The sequence below is a fragment of the Leptonychotes weddellii genome, chromosome 13 (genome assembly GCF_054177405.1).
Source record: "Leptonychotes weddellii isolate Sample4059 chromosome 13, ASM5417740v2, whole genome shotgun sequence".
NCBI lineage: Eukaryota > Metazoa > Chordata > Mammalia > Carnivora > Phocidae > Leptonychotes > Leptonychotes weddellii.
Genome location: NC_138381.1, coordinates 6,788,738 through 6,794,868, shown reverse-complemented (window position 1 = coordinate 6,794,868; position 6,131 = coordinate 6,788,738).

Below are 6,131 nucleotides of genomic sequence, written 5' to 3'. Positions count from 1 at the left end.
GGTGGTTATTTCTCGTGCAGGAAAACCCAGTAGAGTCTGTCTCCTGCAAACCACATACTGATCTCTCTTTACAAAGGAATCTTCTTCCCACACCAAAATGCTCTCTCTTTTAGATGGCTGCATTTGAAGTGACTCTGTGAGGTCCTAGAAATGAGAGGAATGCAGGACAGCAGCTTTATTTTATTTCATATTTAAATGGAAAGTTTTACTTGTTTTCTTACCTCTTCTAACCAAAGTAAAAATAATGCAGACCTTAAAAAGAATAGATGCTTTAGGATTAACAGCTCTCATTCTGAATGTCCTTAATGGAGCTAACTCTTGTTTGCATGTGTCCCTCTTATTCCAAGTTTTTCAGATAATACCAAGAAAATTTGCTTTTTCAGGCTGTAGAGATGTGTTACATAAAAATGAAATTACCAACATTCTCCCTTCTCTATCCTTTTGTTTCCCTGTTTTAGGTTGTCTTACTGTTTTCTTTTCTTGTGGAATTTTCCATTATACTGAGTTTAGAAATAGTATAGTTTCTTAGAACCCAGTCAAAAATGGTCATTGCTCATGACCCCTCAGCCTCAGGCCACAGGGAAGAGATTAGAAGGTGTGCAAATTCATTTCACAGACCACAAAACAATATTCAACCACACTGGCTTCTGTAGGCTCACCATTTTAAGAATTATTAACAGAATTGAATAAAGGAAAAAATTCTTTAGTCTTCCTATCCATTTGATCTGCTTTGGCATCCTGCATTGCCCACATCTCTTTTGCATTCCTAATTTAAATGCACAGATGTGAAAAGCAGACTTTCAAAGATCTGAACAGCCATTCTTAGAGGTGCTAAGAATAGAGACTTTTCCTAGGGTCTCTACTTTGTGTATAAGCTTGGACATACAGTCGCTCTTTTGTACAATTTTCTTCCCATCTTTGAGGGGAAATTAAGTACTTATCTAAATTTTCTCTGAGAATAAGCGTAATATTTATAGGTGTTAATGAACAAAATTCAATGTAATAAATTTGAAGATCTAATTGGTTTTATTAAACCATTCATGAATGGGGCAGCTTCCCATTGAGCAAACAGAGGGGGAGATCCAAGAAGTTGTACAAAATGGGAGGCTTCTTTTATGGAAGAAAGGTGGGGTGAGAAAGTTATTAGCAAAAGAAAAGAATTGTTCCAGGCAAGGTGGCTTTCACTTAGAGGAAGAATAGGGGTCTTATCATGCAGATTGCCTCATATTCCTTTGAGGGGATGGAGAGGGCCCACATGGCAGACTCATTTGCACAGATGGGGAAGTTCCTGACTGACTGGTTAAGACTACATTTCTGGGAGAGGTTGCAAGTGCAGTTAGATTTGGGGACTCAGCCTAAGAGATGCCATTTGGGGGGGTCTATGGTTTTCTTTTAAACACAGGGCTTTACGTATAAAACAGGAGTAACAAAACAGAGAAGAGAGAAAAATGGCAAGTGAGAAATTTATATGCTGGAGGTAATTAAGTTGTTGGATGTACTTGAGATGTGTCATTATTTGCTGAATTATGTCAGTTAAATTATTTCCTGAACGTTAATTTCATCTTTTGTAGTAAAACCTAACTATTCTATGAAGAGAGAAGACTGCAGAGTGGAAATGGTCTGATATTAAGGACTCAGTTTGTTTTGGTTCACCTTTGTGTCCTTAGCATCCAGCCCAGTGCCGGGCACATGATCAATAAGTATTTCTTGATAAAACGAGTGAATGAAAATGGAAAGAAGATGTCATTCTACATATAATTTTTTAAAAATAAGGTTGGTTAAACGGTGTTCTTGAAAAGGAGGCTAATTCAAATGTTTGGTTATTCTGATGATTGTTTTAGGCAGCAGAAAGCACAAGCAAGCATCTAAGTTAAGCACCTAAGGAAAAGCCTAAGTAGACGTACAAAGCAGTGGTCATTGGCATGCTTCCAAGAGCTATTCATTCCTCACACCTTGCTTTACTGTGTTCCATGCGATTTTGTTTTCCTGGCCGCAGTTTACTAAAGAAACAGAGACAAACTCACTATCAGAAGAAGTCTTCACTGAGGGTGGTGGAAGCATGGTAACTAGCCAGGTATCGGCAGCTTCTAGGAATTCAGATGTTTCTTAACTCCTGCATAATATAGACCTAATGGTGAAGACACAGGTGTTTGACTCAATTATGCCCGTAATGATTATGGCAGCTTCACACAGAACTATAGAATGGATCACTTACCTTTAGTTAATCATGCTAGTTTTTGCTGTTGGTCTTCTATGTGGATCAGTGCTGCCCAGTGGACTTTCTGTGCTAGTGAAGAATGGTCTGTACCTCTGCTGTCCAGTACGGTGGCCACAAGCCACATGTGGATTTTGAGCCCTAGGATAACTAAGGAATTGGATTTCTAATTCATGTACATGAACTAGTTAGAATTTAAATTTAAATAGCCCCATTGGCCAGTGGCTGCCATACTGGACAGTGCGGTTCTAAATTGTAGCCCCATATGTTCTCTTGTGGAAAGAGCACAGGCTTGGGATCAGATAGAGTTTGAACCCAGTCCTGCTGTTTATAGGTCACTGGAACTTCGCCAAATCAGTGCAGTCAATAATTGTGTCTGAGGGGGGTATGAGAATTAACAAATATACTGATATCATTCATATACATTAGATAGATAGAGTGACTGATGCATATTAGGCCAACAATGATCATTAAAATCTCTTGCTTTCTGGGTCTTTTATAGATAATAATAATTACAGTTTGTTAAGGAATTACTTCGGGACAGACGCTGTGCAGAGTACCTTATATGCTCTCAGGGTAAGTGAAGTGATCAGGGCAGTGTGTGATGTAGCCTGGATTGGAGCCCAAGGCTGAATGCCAACCCTACACATATATGTATCTACTGCATATATTTATTTCCTTATGCCAGTTTTGCCATCTAGCTCCTTGAGTCTGGAAAGAATGACTCATACTTCTGTTCTGTCTCCCTCAGCAGAGAACCGTGAATTTAATAGGTGATCAGCCTGTGTGTATTCATGGTTTGGTTGGCCCATGTCCTCCCGAAGGCCTTGGTGAGTAAAAGACAGCATGTTAAGGGTGGCAGAGTCACTCTCCAGGAAGTCTTAGCAGACTGGTCTCTTGTTCACTGGCTTCCAAACCTGAGAGAATCTCAGAGTGCTGTGTTGGCATCTAGGCCTCTGTCTCTCCTAACAGTGACTCACAGCACTTTGGTCAGAAAGTGGTAGATATACCGTACCCAAGAAAAAGCCTCAGGGTGTATTTCAGGGTATCAACTTGTAAAGGCATTTCTGAATGTCAGTTTCATTGTCTGCAGTACTTGGCTACAAAAGTTTATTGTTATTTTATAAAAGAAAAACATAGATTTTAATTATTTTCTTGTTGTCTTTGATTCCTGGTGTAATAAATAAGTGGGGCCCTGAATCAGAGACTGAGGCCAAGAGACGGACAGTTCCAGCAGAATGGGAGAATCGGTTCTGCTTCCTCAGAAGGACCAAATGATGCTTTCCCAACTCACATGACGCTGAGAGGTATGGACATAGGGTTATGAAGCTTGGGTGGGGGTAGATCAGGAGCCCACCCTGACCCTGATTGTGGCTGCGTTGCCTAGGGGAGTGGATGTTGACTCCACCTTAACATGGGCTCCCTGCTCTTTGGGGACACCGGTATCTTCTCTACACGCTGCCCAGAGTGTGAGAACATCTGTTCCCCAGACACATAGGACTGCTCTTTGTAGCTGATGGATAATTGCCACCTGCCCTGCCATCTGTTCCCATCTTTAACTGTGGGACCAGGACAGCAAAGGGCTAGACTATAAGAACTTGTTCTAGGCACTGGGCTGGACCCTTATGTGATGTTTAGGCTCATATGGAGACCTCCACTAGTATCTAGCAGAGTAGGACCCAACTCCCTGATAAGAACAATTTCAAAAGGGAACAAATGAAACCATATTTGGCCTTCCTTTATTTCTCAATGACACAAAAGTGCTCTGGATGCTCTGCGGCTATTGAGGATAATGAGACAAGGCATTGCCATCAAAAATGGATGTGGTCTCAATTGGTGAGTGGTCCTGCTCTCTATAAGAGTGGCTTAAGATCAATTACTCTGAAAACTTAGCCGTTATTTTTGGCAGACATTCTTTAAATATAACTGGCAATAGCAGAAATCCTATTTAACTCATTTAGGTACTTGGTATTAAATTTTGTATTCAGTTTATCTTGGAAGTACACCAAGAAGTTACCTTCATTAAAATTAGTTGTCCTTTGGGTACAATACTGAAAACTTTTAAATGGTTTAAATGGGTAATTTGCAACATCTGCTTTAAAAATCCTCCAGCATAAAATACTTATTTATAAGCTGCATAGTGCTTGAGCAGACCTGCATGGACTCGGTGAGATTGCATGACCATTTCTGTCCACCTTCCCTTTGTGCATCTCCAAGAATCAGTCACAGAGTTTTCTATTCAAGCATAAATCCTTAGCTTCTATTAGAGGATTAAAACCCCAGTACTTTTCTTTATATATGCACAAAATAAATCAATCTGTCCTTAATTGGCAGCATAGATTATCTGCAAGTTCTTCCAAAGAGCTTTAACACTTAAGCTGTAGAAACTCAGCTTAGACATCAATCTAGGACATTTCTTTGAGATTACTTGAAGTGTATGCAATAATCTATTCTTGCCGTTTTAAGTTTTAGTCTAGGATCAAGTCAGATCACTAGAGAACCACGTAGTTAGGTAATCAGATGACAGCATTAGCCTTTAAAAAATATTTACATGTACAGTTTTTCCTTTGTTTTATGCACGTGCCCATGTATGTTGTTAGAGAAATGTTATTTGGGTATTTACGGGAGGGCTGACAGGGGGATGCTGACCTCACGACACAGTGTGTCCTCCGTGGGAACCCACAGCACAGGTTATCTCATAGGTCTTGATACCAGAGAAAAACTGGACTTCTGAACATTTTATTTTCTCTTGACCATTGTTAGTGAAGTCATTTTTTCCCAAACTATATTCTTTTTTTTTTTTTAAGATTTTATTTATTTGCAAGAGAGAGAATGAGAGACAGAGAGCATGAGAGGGAGGAGGGTCAGAGGGGGAAGCAGACTCCCTGCTGAGCAGGGACCCCCCAATGTGGGACTCGATCCCGGGACTCCAGGATCATGACCTGAGCTGAAGGCAGTCGCCTAACCAACTGAGCCACCCAGGTGCCCTCCCAAACTATATTCTGCAGAGCCCTTTTCATAGGAAGGCCACTCATTGGTGTATGAAGAAAATCTTCCCGTGCCTCATACCATGCTGACCTCTCCCTGTGTTAGCACACTGATGGCCCTGGGTAGTCGAACAGTTACAAAGAGACAAACGTAGCTTTGTTTTAATCCTGCATTTGCCAGTATTTCTTACACTGAGTGTGTGTGTGTGTGTGTGTGTGTGTGTGACACCAGGTGTGACCCAGCAGAACAGCATTCAGTAGATTCCAGTTTGAGGTATCTACTTTCATGATTTTCCTCTTTGTTTTGGTTGCCAAGAGGCTCAGAGTAATATCTGCAAATGTTTCACCTGAAATGTCCCATCTCTGGCCTGGACACGGTGGCCCTAGATGGTGGCTGTAGACGTCCTGATGAAGCTTCCCATCCCATAGGCTGCACTCCCTTTGTGAGCTGTGAGCACCCGCTCCCACTGGCCCACCATCTGTCACCCCCGCGGCCACTCTGGGCTTTGCAGCTCGCTCTCTCTGCAGCCCTGGCATCAAGCTCTGCTCTGATTTTCTCATTTATTTTAACTACTTCCTCTTTCTGTCCTAGGCCTTTTACTGACTTTTTTTTTTTTAATTTTATTATGTTATGTTAGTCACCATACAATACATCATTGGTTTTTGATGTGGTGGTCCACAATCCATTGTTTTCGTATAACGCCCAGTGCTCCATGCAGTACGTGCCCTCCTTAATACGCATCACCGGGCTAACCAATCCCCCCTCCCCCATCCCCTCTAAAACCCTGTTTGTTTCTCAGGTCCATAGTCTCTCATGGTTCATCTCTCCCTCCAATTCCCCCCCCATTTTTCCCTTCCTTCTTCTAATGTCCTCCATGTTATTCCTTATGTTCCACAAATAAGTGAAACCATATGATAATTGACTTTCT